Source organism: Vulpes vulpes, chromosome 8 (genome assembly GCF_048418805.1).
Source record: "Vulpes vulpes isolate BD-2025 chromosome 8, VulVul3, whole genome shotgun sequence".
Classification (NCBI taxonomy): Eukaryota; Metazoa; Chordata; class Mammalia; order Carnivora; family Canidae; genus Vulpes; species Vulpes vulpes.
Genome location: NC_132787.1, coordinates 47,499,214 through 47,518,131, shown reverse-complemented (window position 1 = coordinate 47,518,131; position 18,918 = coordinate 47,499,214). Strand labels below are relative to the sequence as shown.

The 18,918-nt window shown below is 50.8% G+C and overlaps 1 long non-coding RNA gene across 1 annotated transcript; it reads left to right on the top strand.

Annotated features, from left to right (window-relative positions):
* Window positions 1–10,755: 10,755 nt before the first annotated feature.
* On the top strand, window positions 10,756–18,628 carry LOC140599934 (uncharacterized). The gene is made up of 4 exons (XR_012003013.1): window positions 10,756–14,824; window positions 15,603–15,708; window positions 16,271–16,425; window positions 17,778–18,628. It is a non-coding gene; the product is annotated as an uncharacterized lncRNA (long non-coding RNA).
* Window positions 18,629–18,918: the final 290 nt, after the last annotated feature.

Sequence of the window (18,918 nt, the reverse complement as noted above, 5' to 3'; positions counted from 1 at the left end):
CTTTTCTGTGAAATGCTTTAGAGATTTATGGGGGTGCATGGTGAGAGAGAGCGAGCGAGAGAGCTCGTGCACTGGCAGGAGAGAAGCAGGACCCCACTGAGCAGGGAGCCCCACTTGAGGCTCCATCCTGGACCCTGGGATCATGACCTGAGCCCAGGTGGACACCCAAGCGACGGGGCTGCACAGGCACTCGAGATGTCCCTTTCTATGTGCATCTGGCTCCATGGAAGGGATTGTGTGGACCTGTCCATAGGTAGAGCCGATGCTAGACGCCCTCCACTCATAGTTTCCATAGACACAGTGGGTGGGTCCGGCTGCTTCCCAGAAGGGAATGGGTTGCGACGTCGGAATCCATGGTGTCTGGCGAGGGTGGCCTCAGGACAGATGGGGCTTTCACTAGGTCTAGGGAAACCCCGGGGAAGCATGGCCCCCTTGCTGAGGTGGGAGGACTGCTCTCTCAGTGTGTTGAGGAGAGGTCCCTGGACCCTCGGCCATGGCACGTCTACACCCATGTCGCGGAGGTACGACCGGGGTTACACTCACACTGGGTCTCAAGGCCACACGTCAGCCCTGGAGGCTGTCCCGCCCACGGGTGGCCTGGGCCATCCCTATCCCTGAGCTTTCCAGGGGCCCTGGCATCCATGCAAACCATAGCCACCACGCTGGGAACGAGCCTGGAGGAGAAGGTGTCCAGGTGGGAGCTGGCAGGATGGCTGAGGGTCGTGGCCTTGGAGGCAGGGACCAAGGGCCTTGAACTGGTAAGGACCACCTCACCCCCACTGTCCACCCAAATGGGAATCCTCCAAATGATCCTATGGTTCCGGCCCAGCCTGAGAACTAGGGGCCAGGGTCCACGGGGCTGGTAGACATCCTCCAGGGGCTGCTGGAGGGCTGCTCCCCGTCCTGGTGCTAGACCTCCGCGGGCACTGCCTGGCAACCGACCACCCACAACGTAGTCAGAACAAAGTCCCTGCAAGGGCACTTAGCGACGCCCGTGGCCCTTTGCCGCCATCAGCTCCAATCAGGTTTTGGCCCCTGGAGCTCCCTCGGGGGCGCACCCACTCCTGAAAGGCTCTGCATTTAGGACACCACCCGCAGGAAAGTCTGCGGTGCCCTCGGTGGGGGCCCCCCGCCCTCCCAGCTCCTTGCACTGCAGCCCCAAGCAGACGAGCCCGGCAGGAGACGGACGTCGGAGAGCTGCCCGCTGCCATGCACGGGGTCATCCTTAGGGATCCCAGGAGACGCCTTCCCTCCGTCTCTGCAGATGAGGTGCCCTTCAGCTACAGCCCTGGGGCTCCCAGGACCGACACACAGGCACCACCCGCACGCACCTGACACACACGCGCTCCCGCCCACCGTGACCAGATGCCCATGAACGGCCATCCGCCCGGCCAGACGGGTCCCTTCAGCACACGTTCCTCCCGGCTGCCCCTGTCCCCTTGTGCTTCACCTAATGCGGAAGTGGAGGAGACACTCCCGGGCAGCAAGAGCACAGGTCTCCAACAGGGGAGGCCCTATATTTTGGGGTTTTGAAACTCAGTCCTGCGTCTGAGATTAAATTAAAAGAAAAAAGAAAAAAACCTCGGACACAGGGAGGGTGAATGCAGGGTTCTGACACAAACTGCAGAGACAAGAGGGCTTGATGGCTCTTCTGTGAAGGCTCACTGCATCTGGGGAGCGGGATGTTCATCTCCAGGAAAGGAAACCAGGGCCCCCAAACTCATCCCACCCATCAGCACTGAGAGCTCTCAGCGAGCAGCTTGTCGCCGCCTGGTGGAGACGAGAGACGCTTACACTGAGCCCTGCCTCCGAGCCCTGCAGGGGTATCTCCACTAAGGCAAGTGGGCACCTGACAATCAGGGGAACGGGTCCTCCCCCAGAAGACTGGCACAGACCACTGGCTCCCACCAAGAGTACTGATCACAGAAGCCTGCAAAGCTTCAGCTCTACGGGAAAGTAGGATCTAGCTTCCTTTGCACTTTGTTCTTTATTATTTTTTATTAATTTTCTTCTTTATAAACTCCTAATTTTAATTGTTATGTACATATTTTGTATGTCTCTTATTTTGATTACTTTCCTTGTACTTTAAGTTTCCTTCTTATTTTGGGATCTAGATTCTTTTTAAAAGCAGGCCAAGAATCTGGAGGGGCAAGATGGCGGGAGAGTAGGGTCCCCAAATCACCTACCCCACCAAATTACCTAGATAACCTTCAAATCATCCTGAAAATCTACGAATTCGGCCTGAGATTTAAGAGAGAGCAGCTGGAATGCTACAGTGAGAAGAGTTCGCGGTTCTATCAAGGTAGGAAGACGGGGGAAAAAGAATTAAAGAAAAAAAAGGCATCCAAGGAGGAGGGACCCCGCAAGGAGCCGGGCTACGGCTGGGGCGAGCGCCCCCAGGACAGAAAAGCTCCGTCCTGGAGAAGCAGGAGCTGCACCAATCTTCCCGGGCTCAAAGGCACTCGCAGGGAGTTAGAGCAGGACCCCAGGAGGGCGGGGATACCCTCAGGCTCCCTGGGACAGTAACACAACAACTGCGCCCCGGGGAGAGTGCGCCAAGCTCCCTAAAGGGCTGCAGCGTGCACACGGCTGGACCCGGGCGCAGCTCCCAAGGGGCTCAGGTGGCAGCTCCGCGTGGAAGGGCCTGTGTGGCCCCGGGAGCAGCTCAGGGGCGGCACAGGCAGAGGCTACGTGCAGAGGGAGCTGCGCGGCCGGAAGCGTGATTCCAGCAGTGCAGGCCCGGGAGGACAGGGCGCGGGGGACACAGCCCACGATCTGGCGCTCCCCCCGGAACAGGCAGAAGCCGGAAGGGCCCAGGACAGCAAGGACACTCCTACCGCAGTGCGGCCCTGAGCTGAGCAGATCAGCAACCGTGTCCCCAGAGCATCCAGGCCCCTGCAGACAGGGAGCTCCATAGTTACTGCAGGAGCTAAATCCAGGTCTCCAAAGCTGGCTGCCACCACTGTTGTTGTTCCTCCTGGGGCCTCACAGGATAAACAGCCCCAACTGAGCCTCACAGTGGCCTCACCTGATAAACGGCTTACACATCTTTCACTGAGACCTGCACCAGGCAGGGGACTGAGCAGCTCCCCCAAATGGTAACACCTGAAAATCAGAACAGCAGGCCCTCCCCCAGAAGACCACCTAGACCAACAGGGGAAAAACAAACTATTGACCAACCAACACTGGAAAGTTCCAGAGGAAGTCAAGGGATTTACAGTACACAGAATCCAGGATACTACCCCTTGTTTTCTGTTTTCTAATTTCTGTTTACTTACCCCCCCTTTTTTTCTTTTCTTTTTTCCTGTTTTTATCTTTTTTGCTTTTTTCTTTTATTCTTTTTCTTTTCTCCATTCTCTTCTCTCCTTTTCTCCTTTTCCCAATAAAACGTGTTTCTGGTCACTCTACACAGAGGAAAATAACTAGAAGGAAAACCTGACCTCAAAAGAAAGAATCAGAAACAGTCCTCTCTCCCAAAGAGCTACAAAATCTGGATTACAATTCAATGTCAGAAAGCCAATTCAGAAACACTATTACAAAGCTACTGGTGTCTCTAGAAAAAGCATAAAGGACTCAAGAGACTTCATGACTGCAGAATTTAGATCTAATCAGCCAGAAATTAAAAATCAATTGAATGAGATGCAATCCAAAATAGAAGTTCTAACGACGAGAGTTAACGAGGTGGAAAAACGAATGAGTGACATAGAGACAGGTTGATGTCAAAGAAGGAAACTGAGGAAAAGAGACAAACAATTAAAAGACCATGAAGATAAATTAAGGGAAATAAACGACAGCCTGAGGAAGAAAAACCTACGTTTAATTGGGGTTCCCGGGGGCACCGAAAGGGACAGAGGGCCAGAATATGTATTTGAACAAATCATAGCTGAAAAATTTCCTAATCTGGGAAGGGAAACAGGCATTCAGATCCAGGAAATAGAGAGATCCCCCCCCCCCAAAATCAATAAAAACCGTTCAACACCTCGACATTTAATAGTTAAGCTTGCAAATTCCAAAGATAAAGAGAAGATCCTTAAAGCAGCAAGAGACAAGAAATCCCTGACTTTTATGGGGAGGAGTATTAGGGTAACAGCAGACCTCTCCACAGAGACCTGGCAGGCCAGAAAGGGCTGGCAGGATATATTCAGGGTCCTAAATGAGAAGAACATGCAACCAAGAATACTTTATCCAGCAAGGCTCTCATTCAGAATGGAAGGAGAGATAAAGAGCTTCCAAGACAGGCAAGAACTGAAAGAATATGTGACCTCCAAACCAGCTCTGCAAGAAATTTTAAGGGGGACTCTTAAAATTTCCCTTTAAAGAGAAGTCCAGGGATCCCTGGGTGGCGCAGCGGTATAGCGCCTGCCTTTGGTCCAGGGCGCGATCCTGGAGACCCAGGATCGAATCCCACGTCGGGCTCCCAATGCATGGAGCCTGCTTCTCCCTCTGCCTATGTCTCTGCCCCTCTCTCTCTCTGTCTCTCTGTGACTATCATAAATTAAATAAATAAATAAATAAATAAATAAATAAATAAATAAAAGTCCAGTGGAACAATCCACAAAAACAAGGACTGAATAGATATCATATCTTTCAATAGTAACTCTGAACGTGAACGAGCTTAATGACCCCATTAAAAGGTGCAGGGTTTCAGACTGGATAAAAAAGCAGGACCCATCTATTTGCTGTCTACAAGAGACTCATTTTAGACAGAAGAACACCTACAGCCTGAAAATAAAAGGTTGCATAACCATTTACCATTCAAATGGTCCTCAAAAGAAAGCAGGGGTAGCCATCCTTATCTCAGATAAACTAAAATTTACCCCGACGGCTGTAGTGAGAGATGAAGAGGGACATTATATCATACTTAAAAGATCTGTCCAACAAGAGGACTTAACAATCCTCAATATATATGCCCCGAATCTGGGAGCTGCCAAAAATATCAATCAAATAATAACCAAAGTGAAGAAATACTTAGATAATAATACACTTACACTTGGTGACTTCAATCTAGAGTTTTCTACACTCGATAGGTCTTCTAAGCACAACATCTCCAAAGAAACAAGAGCTTTAAATGATACACTGGACCAGATGGATTTCACAGATATCTACAGAACTTTACATCCAAACTCAACTGAATACACATTCTTCTCAAGTGCACATGGAACTTTCTCCAGAAGAGACCACATACTGGGTCAAAATCGGGTCTGAACCGATACCAAAAGATTGGGATCATCCCCTGCATATTCTCAGACCATAATGCCTTGAAATTAGAACTAATTCACAGCAAGAAATTTGGAAGGACCTCAAACACGTGGAGGTTAAGGACCATCTTGCTAAAAGATGAGAGGGTCAACCAGGAAATTAAGGAAGAATTAAAAAGATTCATGGCAACTAATGAGAATGAAGATACAACCGTTCAAAATCTTTGGGATGCAGCAAAAGCAGTCCTGAGGGGGAAATACATCACAATACAAGCAACCATTCAAAAACTGGAAAGAACTCAAATACAAAAGCTAACCTTACACCTAAAGGAGCCAGAGAAAGAACAGCAAATAGATCCTACACACAACAGAAGAGTAGAGTTAATTAAGATTTGAGCAGAACTCAACGAAATCGAGACCAAAAAAACTGTGGAATAGATCAACAAAACCAGGAGCTGGTTCTTTGAAAGAATTAATAAGATAGATAAACCATTAGCCAGCCTTATTAAAACGAAGAGAGAGAAGACTAGAATTAATAAAATCATGAATGAGAAAGGAGAGATCACTACCAACACCAAGGAAATACAAACGATTTTTAAAATATATTATGAACAGCTATACGCCAATAAATTAGGCAATCTAAAGGAAATGGACGCTTTCCTGGAAAGCGACAAACTACCAAAAGTGGAACAGGAAGAAATAGAAAACCTGAACAGGCCAATAACCAGGGAGGAAATTGAAGCAGTCATCAAAAACCTCCCAAGACACAAAAGTCCAGGGCCAGATGGCTTCCCAGGGGAATTTTATCAAACGTTTAAAGAAGAAACCATACCTATTCTACTAAAGCTGTTTGGAAAGATAGAAAGAGATGGGAGTACTTCCAAATTCATTCTATGAGGCCAGCATCACCTTAATTCCAAAACCAGACAAAAACCCCAGCAAAAAGGAGAATTACAGACCAATATCCCTGAAGAACATCGATGCAAAAATCCTCAACAAGATAGTAGCCAATAGGATCCAAGAGTACATTAAGAAAATTATTCACCATGACCAAGTAGGATTTATCCCTGGGACACAAGGCTGGTTCAACACTCGTAAAACAATCAATGTGATTCATCATATCAGCAAGAGAAAAACCAAGAGCCATATGATCCTCTCATTGGATGCAGAGAAAGCATTTGACAAAATACAGCATGCATTCCTGATCAACACTCTTCAGAGTGTAGGGATAGAGGGAATATTCCTCAACATCTTAAAATCCATCTACAAAAAGCCCACAGCAAATATCATTCTCAATGGGGAAGCACTGGGAGCCTTACCCCTAAGATCAGGAACAAGACAGGGATGTCCACTCTCACCACTGCTATTCAACATAATACTGGAAGTCCTAGCCTCAGAAATCAGACAACAAAAAGACATTAAAGGCATTCAAATTGGCAAAGAAGAAGTCAAACTCTCTCTCTTCGCCAATGACATGATACTCTACATAGAAAACCCAAAAGACTCCACCCCAAGGTTGCTAGAACTCATACAGCAATTTGGTAGCGTGGCAGGATACAGAATCAATGCCCAGAAGTCAGTGGCATTTCTATACACTAACAATAAGATTGAAGAAAGAGAAATTAAGGAGTCAATCCCATTTACAATTGCACCCAAATGCATAAGATACCTAGGAATACACCTAACCAAAGAGGTAAAGGATCTATACCCTAAAAACTATGGAACACTTCTGAAAGAAATTGAGGAAGACACAAAGAGATGGAAAAATATTCCATGTTCATGGATTGGAAGAATTAATATTGTGAAAATGTCAATGTTACCCAGGGCAATTTACACATAATGCAATCCCTATCAAAATACCATGGACTTTCTTCAGAGAGTTAGAACAAATTATTTTAAGATTTGTGTGGAATCAAAAAAGACCCCGAATAGCGAAATGAACAAAGGGTAGTGGAAGGAGAGGTGGGCAGGGTTTGCAATAACTGGGTGATGGGCACTGAGGAGGACAGTTGATGGGTTGAGCACTGTGTGTTATACTAAATGTCCTTATATTGAAATTCAATGAAAACAAAAAACAAAATGTGAAGCAAAAATGACCATAACAGCAAACCCCCTAAAAAACAAGATCCTGGGTGTATTTTGGCCTGCTTTAAAAAAAATCTAGATCCCAAAATAAGAAAGAAACTTAAAGTGCAAGGAAAGTAATCAAAATAAGAAATATATAAAGTATATACATAACAAATAAAATTATCGCTTTATAAAAGAGAAAATAAAATATAATGAAGAAAGAACAAAATACAAAGGAAGCTAGATGCTACTTTCCCCGTAGAGCTGAGTTTTGCCAGCCTCTGTGACCAGCACTCTTGGTGGGATCCAGTGGTCTGTGTGGGTCTTCTGAAGGAGGGCCCGTGTCCTTGATTGTCAGGTGCAAACTTGCCTTAGTGGAGATGCACCTGCAGGGCTCAGAGGCTGGGCTCGGTGTAAGCACCTCTGGCCTCCACCACGTGGCACTTTGCTGCTCCCTGAGGACTCTCAGTGCTGATGGGAAAGATGAGTGTAAGGGCCCTGGGTTCCTTGTCCCTGGAGCTGAAGATCCCGCCCCCCAATCTACAGTGAGCCTTCACAGAAGAGCCATCAAGACCTCTTGTCTCTGCAGTTTGTGTCAGAACTCTGCGTTCACCCTGCCTGTGTCCAAACTTTTTTTTTTAATTCACCTAAGACGCAGGACTGAGTTTCAAAATTTAGGGGTGCCCCTGGTGGAGACCTGTGTTCTTCTGGCCTGGGAAGGATTATCCACTTCTCCAGTAGGTGTAGCATTAGGGGACAAGGGGCAGCCAGGAGGAATGTGTGCTGAAGGGACCCGACTGGCCAGGCGGAAGGCCCTTCATGGGCATCTGGTCATGGTGGGTGGGAACGCTTGTGTGTCAGGTGCGTGCTGGTGTCACCTGTATGTCGGCCCTGGGAGCCCCAGAGCTGAAGCTCAAGAGCACCTCATCTGCAGAGACTGAGGGAAGGCGTCTCCTGGAATCCCTAGGGGTGACCCCGTGCAGGGTATTGGGCGGCTCTCCAATGTCTGCCTCCTGCCTGGCTCCTACCTGTGGGGCTGGAGCTCAAGGACCTGGGAAGGCGGGGCACCCCCACTGAGGGCCGCAGACTTCCCTGTGGTCAGCGTCCTAAATGCAGAGCATTTCAGGAGCGGGTGCACCCCCAAAGTGAGCTCCAGGGGCCAAGTCCTTATTGGAGCTGATGGCGGAAAAGGCCCATGGGCATCGCTAGGTGCACCTTGCAGGGACTTTGTTCTTCCTACATTGCAGATGGTCGGTCACCAGGCAGTGCCTGCAGAGGACTAGCACCAGGACCGGGAGCAGCCCTCCAGCCCCTGGAGGATGTCTACCAGCCCCGTGGACCTGGTCCCTAGTTCTCAGGCTGGGCTGGAACCATAGGATCATTTGGAGAATTTCTACTTGGGTGGTCGGTGGGGTGAGGTGGTCCGTACCGATTCAAGGCACTTGGTCCCTGACTCCAAGGCCACAACCCACAGCCATCCTGCCAGCTCTACCCGGACACTTTCTCCTCCAGGCTCATTCCAAGCATGGCGGCTATGGTTTGTGCAGATGCCAGGGCCCCTGGAAAGCTCAGGCATAGGGATGGCTCAGGCCACCCAAGAGCAGGACAGGCTCCAGGGCTGATGTGTGGCCTTGAGACCCAGTGTGGCTGCAACCCCGGTCGTACCTCCCCAACGTGGGTGTAGATGTGTCATAGCTGAGGGTCCAGGGACCTCTCCCCAACAGTCTAAGATAGCAGTCCTCCCACATCAGCAAGTGGGCCATGCTTCCCTGGGGTTTCCCTAGACCTAGCTGAAGCCATATCTGTCCCGAGGCGACCCTGGCCAGACACCATGGATTCTGGCGTTGCAACCCATTCTGTTCCGGGGAGGGAACTGGACCTACCCACTGTGTCTATGGAAACTATTGGTGGAGGGAGTCTAGAATCCGCTCTACCTACAGCTAGGTCCACACATTCCCCACTCCATGGAGCCAGATGCACATAGGAAGGGACATCCTGAGGTGGTTGGGTGGCCTAGTTGCTTGGGTGTTAGCCTGGACTCAGGTCATGTTCCCAGGGTCCAGGAAGGAGCCTCATGTGGGGCTCTCTGTTCAGCGGGAGCCTGCTTCTCCCTCTTGCCCCTGCCTGTGCTTACAGAACTAGAAATAATCTGGATTAATTATAAAATACATATATTTTTAAAATATATACATTTTAAATACAGATAGTACAGTGTGAAAAATATAAACCAGAAGATTCAAGACACAATGGTGAGCAAAATGGATGTATGAATAGCTTTATCAATCTGTTAAAAATGTTCAAATTTACGGTTTTAAAACCACTTGGATCTAAATATTAATCAAAGATACTATAGAAAGAGAAGATCAACATTAAAATAACCTTTGGGTTCTTGTGTTTCTTGGGCTAGAAGAGAGCTCTCGATTAATTTTAGATCTGAGTAACCAATTTGAAGAAAAGGGAAACGGATGTGTGTAAATTCCAAACTAATACAGAGGCAAAAGTAAGATGACTCCTAACTCTGGGAAAAGAACTAGGGGTGGTGGAAGGGGAGGAGGGTGGGGGGTGCTGGTGACAGGGTGACGGGCAATGAGGGGGGCAGATCTGTCCATATAAACTTGGCAGGCCAGAAAGTTCTGGAAGGAAATATTCAATGTACTGAATGGGAAAAGTATGCAGCCACACACTTTCGTTATACAACAAGGCTGTCAGTCATTCAGGATAGAAGGAGAGATTAAGAATTTCCCAGAGAGACGACAAATAAAGGAGTTCATGACCACTAAACCAGTCCGGCAAGAAATTTTTAAGGGGGACTCTTTTAGTGGGGCGGGGGGGAATGCCAAAAGCAACAAAGACTAGAAAGGACCAGAGAACATCACCAGAAACACCAACACTACTGGTCACCCCAAGGCACTCAATTCATGTTTCAATAATCTCTCAGAATGTACATGGACTAAAGGCCCCAATTAAAAGATCTAAGGTACCAGAGTGGATTAAAACACAAGATCCGGAATGTCTGGGTGGTTCAGAGATTGAGTGTCTGCCTTCAGATTAGTTTGGAATTCTTTGTGTGCGGCCTGCTTCTCCCTCTGCCTATATCTCTGCCTCTCTCTGTCTCTGTCTCTCTCTCTCTTGCTCTCTCTCTCTCTCTCTCGGTCTCTGGCTCTCCCCCTCTCTCTCATGAATACATAAATAAAATCTTTAAAAAAAAAAAAACCAATCCATCGATATGATGTCTACATACCCTAACTTTAGACCTAAGAAAATGGAGGTCCAGGACAGGATGGTTTCCCAGGGCATCTACTGGACATTTAAAGAAGAATTAATACCTATTCTTCTCAAACATTTCCAAAACATAGAAATTGAAGGAATACATCCAAACTTGTTCTATGAGGCCAGCATTACGTCGGTCCAAACCAGAAAAAAAAGAAAAAAAAAAAAACACGAAAAAGGAGAATGACAGACCAATACTCCCAAAGAAACATGGATGCGAAAATTCTCAGTAAAATACTAGCAAATCAAATTCAGCAGTATATTAAAAGAATTATTCACCACAATCTGGTGGGATTTATTCGTGGGTTGCGAGGCTGGTTCAATTTTCACAATTCAATAAACATGATACGCCATATTAATAAAAGAAGGGATAAGAACCGTATGATCTGTCAATAGATGCAGAAAAAAACATTTGACAAAATACAGCATTTTTTCTTGAAAACAAAAAACTCTCAGCAAGGTAGGGATAGAAGGGACATACCTCAGCATCATAAAGGCCATATACCAAATATCCACAACAATATCATGCTCAGGGGGCAAAAACATTATCCTGTAAATAGAAAACCAAAAGACATCACCAAGAAAATTGCGAGAAGTAAAAAAAACTGCAAGAAATGAACACGAATTTGGAATACTTGCAGGATATGAAATTAATGTGGAGAAATGTGTTGCATTTCTATGCAACAATAATTTCTATGCGGCTTCACAGGAGCTGCCGGGAGCCGCCTGGGAGGCGCCTGGGTGTCATTGGAAAGAGAAATTGAGGATTCAATCTCCTTCACAATAACACCAAAAGCAATAAGATACATAAGATTCAGCCTAACCAAAGAGGTGAATGCCCTGTGCTGTGAAAACTATAAAATATTGATGAAAGAAATTGAAGATGACAGACACAAAATGCAAAAACATTACATGTTCAAGGACTGGAAGAACAAATATTGCAAATAAGGTTATACTACTCAAAGCAATCTGCACATTCAATGCAATTGCTATCAACATAGCAACAGCATTTTTCACAGAGCCGGAACAAATAGCCCTAAAATTTTTATGGAACCACAAAAGACTGAAAATAGCCAAAGATACGTAGAAAGAGAAAATCAAGGCTGGGGGCACCACAAATTCAGACTTCAAGTTATATTACAGTTTTCTAGTGATCCAAAGAGTATAGTGCGGGCACAAGAAGAAGACACCTAGATCAATAGAAGAGAATGGAAAACCCGAAACAAGATACAAACCTGTAACTCTGGGCTGAATTAATACTTGACAAAGCAGGAAAGAATATCCAATGGTTAAATGACAGTCTCTTCAGCAAATGATGTTGGGAATACTAGACAGCCACATGCAGGAGAATGGGATTGGAACACTTTCCCACACCATGGATAAAAAAAATAAATTCAAAAGGGATTGAAGACCTAAATGTGAGACCTGAAACCATAAAAGGAAGAAAAGATAGGCAGTGACATCTTTGACTTGGCCATAGGATCTTCTTTCTAGATATGCCCCTGAGACAAGGGAAACAGAAGCAAAAATAAACTGTTGGGACTTCATCAAGACAAAAAGCTCTGCACAGTGAAGGAAACAACCAAAGCTAAGAGGCAACTTACAGAATGAGAAAAGATATTTCTAAAAGACAGATCCAATAAAGGTTTAGTATCCAAAATGTAAAGCTCCACATTCAAAACCTGAATTATCCAACTGAACATGGGCAGAAGACACGAATGGACATTTTCTCTAACATGACATTCAGATGGCCACCAGACACATGGAAAGACACTCAATGTCACCCATCATCAGGGAAACGCAAAATCAAAACCACAATGAGATATCACCTGACACTTGCCATAATGGCTAAAAGAAACAGCACAGGAGACAACAGCTATTGGTGAGGATGGGGAGAAAGGAGAACCCTCCTACACTACTGGTGGGAAAGCAAACAGATGCAGCCACGATACAAAAATAGTATGGAGGTTCCTCAGGTTAAAAATAGAACTACCCCAAGACCAGAAATGCACAACTACGTATTTACGCGAAGGATACAAAAGTACACATTCGAAGGGGGATATGATTTTCTTCATGAGCTTTGCAGGTGATTGGACCCGTCTTCCCGGGTCTCCCAGGTCACTAAGCCACGCTCTCCTTGGACACTCATGTCCCTGCGGACATGCCCAGCAGAGGGCGGTCAAGAGCGAGGGGAAGCCGCTGGAGCCGGTCTGAGCACAACAGGAGGAGCTCTGACGGAGCCCGCATTCTTCTCCCCGGGGTAGGCCTGAATCCGTACGAGGCTGCGGAGGGCATTGCCTCCGTGGCCCAAGGACGTGGTAACACACGCACTTGCCCCGAATGGTCCACGTCCACGGGTGCTCTGCGTTCTTTCCTTCAAGGTTGTTGCTCATTCGTGCCCACAGGCTAACCATCGAGGTGCCACCCATCCGCACACGGAGGACGATGGCTGGCGCCCAAGGTCCCGCTCATAGGCCTCCTATCTAAGGGGTCTGATTTCCGTCTCCTGCCTGGCTGGCCAGTGCGGCTTCACAGGAGCTGCCGGGGAGCCGCCGGGGAGCCGCCTGGGAGGCGCCTGGGTGTCATTGGAAACTGCTTCCCCAGATTCCGAGGCTGCCTCCAGACCAAACTGAGAGGCTGACCAGTCCAGATTGGCGGGCCCAGGGTTCAAAACCCACGGGGACCTCAAAGTACATGTTTGTTAAAAAAATACATCCATATATATATATATGAATGTATGTATATAATTTGGAGAAATATATACATATGTATCTCGAAATTACAAAGTCATTGCTACAAATACACCTAAAAAGGAAAAGTGGAACACTCCCAATGAAAAATGACCAAAGTGAAAAGAAATAAACCACACAAGTTTAACTGGAACAAGTAAAAAATAAAGGAAAAAAATTAAAACGGCTTTCCAGGGAGGCGAAGCAGGAGGCTGGTGCCGGGCGGCCAAGGCGGCCAGAGTTCCACAACCTCGGGCCGGAATCCTGAGCGATTGTACGAGGGCCACGAAGGGGTCCGGGCAGAGACACGGTGCACAGGGCCTCCAGGGCGCGTCTCTGTGTCAGAGCTGAGATCCCGAGCGGCCTGAGGGTGCCGGGAAGGCGCCCGTCAGCCCAAGGGCAGGGGGCGGACCCATCCGACGCAAGCCAAGCTCCAACTCTTGCTTCGGGTGGTCCCGAGGCCCCCGTCCCGGAAGACCTCCCTGGTCCCCCCGAGGTCCGCCCCACGGAGGGCAGGGCCACCCAGGAAGCTGTGGGAAGGCCGAGGGGTGGGCCATCCTGGGGCGGGGCCACCCAGGCCGTGGGAAGTCCCGCGCTGCCGCATCCTGCCCAGTCGACCTGCGGGCGCCTGAGAGCGAGCTCCTCCTGCAGCATATGGCTTCCAGCGGCACCCCCGGCGGTGAGTGGCCATCGCGGGGATGCCCCAGGGGCTCTGACGACTTTCCAGGCTTAAGCACAAGAGAAGTCACCACCCGGATCGCTGGGACGCCCGTGGGAGGGCGGGGCTCCCCTGGGGTCTGGGCAAAGGGGCTGGAGAGAGGCTTGCATAGGGCTGCCGGCGGAGGGAACCCTGGACTGGGCCGAGATTCCCAGCAGGAGTCCCGCTTCTGTAAGGCTGCCAGCTGGATCTCGGGGCGCAGAAATTGGGTCAAGGTGGATCACTTCTTAGACGAGTTGACCACTGTAGAACTTTCACCTCGAGGGACCCACGGTGGGCATGGGTTTTCGCATGTTCCCTTGAGGTTTCCTGGTGGACATATGGTCCTCTTTGGTTTTCCCGACGGGCTTTCCACCCCGCCCCACCACCTCTTCAAACCCGACGCCCACCGGAACCCCCACCCAGGGTCTTCTCCATACCTTGGCCTGGAATCACATACCTAGCTCAAGGCTGCCCTTTCCCTAGATCCTTGACAATCACCCATTCCCAAGGGCAGATGCGGAACGGCCTGCCGTTGTCCAGTGGAACAACCCCCTCAGGCTTAGGTGGGTCCATGAGTGGCAAAGGGATGGGTGCCCCTGGATGGGGACGTTTTCGACATCCCAGACACAGAGGCTCTGAGAGCACATCGCCGGTCGATGCTCCTCTGAAAGCCTTCCTCCCGTCGCTGCTCTCTTCCCCACACAGGCCCACTCCCACGAGCACCCCGACGAAGGAGGCTCGTGTTGACGGCAAGCCAGAAGGGGGCCCTGCAGGCATTCTTCCAGGAGAACCCTTACCCCGGCATCACTGCCAGAGAACACCTGGCCCGAGAGCTGGCCATCTCCGAGTCTAGAATCCAGGTAGGCAGCCCCAGTGCTTTTCTCATGGACTCTGGGGGAGGAAGAATGCACACACATGGGGCTAGGTGATTGCCCGTCCTTCTGCGTGGTCAGCTGGGGAGCTCAGAACCTATGGCCTGGGCTGTGCGGGCCCTAGGAGACCTTGCCCTTGGAGGTCCTTCCAAGACCTTCACTCAAGGGACGAGGGAACACTGGGGCCCAAGGCCTGAGGCCTGACGACAGGTCCATGCCCATGGGCTGAGTGTCCCCAGAGATCCTGTGTCCTGACCAATCACTTTCCCACATGAAACACTGTGAGTCCTCCTACAGGGGTGGGGAAGAGACACATAGAGACGCACGTATGCCTATCCATGACGGCACACCTGTCTTTTCCCTCCAGTGGAGAGGAAGCCTAGCCTGCGCACGGGTCCATTGGTGAGGAGAATGACACCCGTTTCCAGTGTCTTCTTGGTCAGTCAAAGTGTCCTCAGCTCCCTACAGGGGACTTCAGCAGGAGCTCCATCCTCTGCCCATGCGGATGACCAAAGAAGAAATGACTCTTGTCCCCATGCCATCTGTTGTAGGTTTCCCTACAGTTCCCGTTCCTCAGGTTAGACCAACGCCTACTTCCTCGTACACCAGAGGGCCATGCAAATAGCACGTGCCACTGGAGGCACCAAGCCAGCTCTGGCTTTCCCTGGGTTGTTGGTTGGTCTTGGGGCCTCGTGTCCCTGCCACATGTGTGGGGTTTCCTGCCCTCCCGCGTTACCTGAACGTTGCTTCTTCTTTTGCCCCTTAGGTCTGGGTCCAAAACCAGAGAACGAGACAGCTAAGGCAGAGCCGCCGACTGGACTCCAGAATTCCCCAAGGAGAAGGGCCACCGAATGGAAAGGGACAGCCTCCAGGTGACTCCCCGGCACCCAAGAAGGGTCCCCTCCTGAGCCACTCCTTGACACAGGGAGTGTGACCTGTGTGCTGACCTGGCTGTGGCAGAAGCCTCAGGAAGGACCCCAAGCTCTGCTCTCAGGCTCTAGCCACCCTTGTGACCCCAGATGGCGACACCCCGCCTGCCATTCCTGGGCAGGCAGCAGGCGGGCTGTTTCTGGGTCAGGAAGTATCTGCATCTTCCTGTCCTGAACCTGCTAGCCAGGACACAGGCCTCTTCTTCCATCAGCTCACCATTGTTATTCAAAGGCTGGCTCTGGGACTCACTCCAGGCTCTGTCTCCTTGGCCTCAGGGAAGGAGAGCCTATGAAGACAGAGAACATGGAGAAAAGCTCTCTCTCTCTCTCTCTCTCTCTCTCTCTCTATCTCACACACACACACACACACACACACACACACACAGTCATATGAATTCAGACACCGTCACACACCATCACACACACCCTGACACCCACTTCTGTCTCCACACTGGCTGTGCTATTGGCGTCCGAGCCCTCCTCTCCAACCTTGTTCTCTCTTTAGGACGTGTCCCGAAGGAAGGCAGGAGAAAACGGACATCCATTTCTGCATCCCAAACCAGTATCCTCCTTCAAGCCTTTGAGGAGGAGCGGTTTCCTGGCATTGGTATGAGGGAAAGCCTGGCCAGAAAAACAGGCATTCCAGAAGCCAGAATTCAGGTGAGTTTTTACAGAGTGTCACGGGCGTTGTTCCCTGTGGAAGGGAAGGTATCCCTTCCATGGTGCTGGAGAGACGTGGGCTCCTGGGGAGGGGCTACCCGCGGGGTGTGTGGCAGAGACACCAAGGGCAGAGTGTTGACCAAGCCTGGAAGAACCCGTCCAAAGGAAGAATTTCCAAACTCAATGTTGGTTAGCACACATGCTTGTAGAAATGGTGACCGGACCAAAGTGGGAATATGTCCAAGTTGGCCCCTCTCGAGAGAAGCCATAGTCTCAGCGGCTTCAAACTCAGCCCAATTATCCATGGAGTATGCCCCCAAGATGCCATTAGTGTGCGTGGGCTTGCCGTCCTTTGTGTGGAGACCGGTGTGATGCTGCCCTGGGCCTCAGGACCATGGGGCTAAAACGGATCCTGCCCAGGAGCCACACCTTGTGTGGATAACCTAATCAGCCGGGATTACAGGCCCTAATCCAGGTGAGGGAGAGGATTCAGGGAGCCCAGCTGTGTGCGGCTCTTCTGCCTTAGTTCTGCACACAGCGCTTTACGGGATGGGAGGTGTGAGGCAGCTTCAGGGAGATATAGGCAGATTCTCTGAAAGACTCTTGGTTGGTGCAAGAGCGTGAGGAGGCTGCTTCAGGGGGCACGCCTTGGCTTTCCTCTGACGCGTCTTTTCCAGGATCAGAAGGGAAACTCCAGGAGCTCACCTGAGCTCCTCTTTTCCTCCAGCCAGGACGGGAGGGAGGGCCGATGCAAACGTAGCTGTTCTGGATGTGGAAGACTGGCTGCCCACGCCTTTCGCTCGGCCCATCACAGATGTGCCTGCAGTCCGACCACGTAGCCATGAGTCCAAGGCTCTGAGGCAGAGGATGTGGTTTTCCACACGTTCACACCCAAGAGTAGATGGGGGCAGAGGTGTTGAGGGCAGCCGGGAGCAGACCTCAGGACGTGGACTATCCTGGGTAAAGTGGGGCAGGCCGTCGGATGAGTCTCGGTCCCAGGACTCAGGGCACGGCTGATCCCCAGGCCGCAATTGGCAAAGAAGGCGAGGGCAGGGCAGGGAGCGAAGAGCGGCAGAAGCACTTGCCAGGCAAAGTGACACAGGCCCAGTATGCTCCCGGCTAGGTAGCCAAGGTTGCCCAGGGCATGCACATGGTTTTCGAGGGCCCATGGAAAGGTAGGGACAGCCGTGGCCTGAGGTTCAGCCCCAACCATTCACTGCGTCTTTCCTGGAGAGAGCACAGGGTGGGGTGGGTGTGTGCGGTGGGTGAGGTGGGACAGGGCAGGTCACGGGCAAGCCGACTTGGCATCCCGTCCTCCTTCTGATGGCCACAACCCCTATTGTCTGTCCCAGGTTTGGTTTCAGAACAGAAGAGCTCGGCACCCAGGGCAGAGCCCAAGTGGGCCCGAGAATGCTTTGGCGGCAAACCACAAACCCAGTCCTCGCGGGACGGTCCCATTGGACCAAAGCCACCTGTGGAGGGTCCCCAGGAGCTCTCCAAATCTGGCTCCCTTTGATCCTTTGGCAAGCATGCAGACGCAGGCTGCAGGGACACCTCCTGTCTCCTCCGTGGATGTTGTCCCTCCAGTTTCCTGTGGGGGCTTTGGGCGCCTGATTCCGGGGGCCAGCCTGGTCCCACCCACCTTAGGTGGGCAAGGAGGAAACGCTGCTGCTCCCAGAGACCTGGGGAGCCGATCCTGCCCAGGACTGACTCGAGGAGGGGGCCTCTCACCAGGTCACGCTGACCTTGGCCTCCCCTCCCCTGGGAGATGCCAGCAGCCGAAAGAGCACCCCAGCAAGGCGCCCCTGCTCTTACAAGTTGGCCCGCGGCCTCCACCTGCTGATCCCCCTCAACACTGGGGTCATGCAGGTCCCTCGGGCACCGATCAGGCCATGCCGAGGAGGGGCCAAAGTTCCCAGGCAGTCATGGGCACAGCAGGGTCCCAGGATGGGACAGGGCAGCAGCCCGCCCCCGGGGAGAGCCCCGCTTGGTGGCAACAGCCTCCCCCTCCTGCAGGGCCATGTGTCCCGCTGCCCCCACAACACCAGCTGTGTACGGACACCTCCAGTTTCCTGCAAGAGCTTCTCTCAGCCGATGAGATGGAAGAAGATGTACACCCCTTGTGGGTGGGGCCTCTGCGGGAGGAAGAACCTCCAGGACCCCTGGAAGCACCCCTCAGCGAGGACGATTATCACGCTCTGCTGGAAATGCTACAGGACTCCTTGTGACCTCAGGCCTAGGATCAGGGAGGCCCTGTCCTCCCCACGCCCAACCCATTCATTCAGGCATCCAGGGGAACATGGGGCCCTAGCGTGACTCAGAGGAGGGGGAACCCACAGTTCAGCCAGGGGCCCGATGGAGCCTGAGGCCAGGAGGAGCAGCCATCATGCTCCAGGTCTGGACTGTGTTGCCCAGGGACACGGATGCATCTAGGCTGTCAGGGTGGGAATGGCCTAAGGGGCAAAGCCTGGGGTCTCCCCCGTCAGCCTCCTG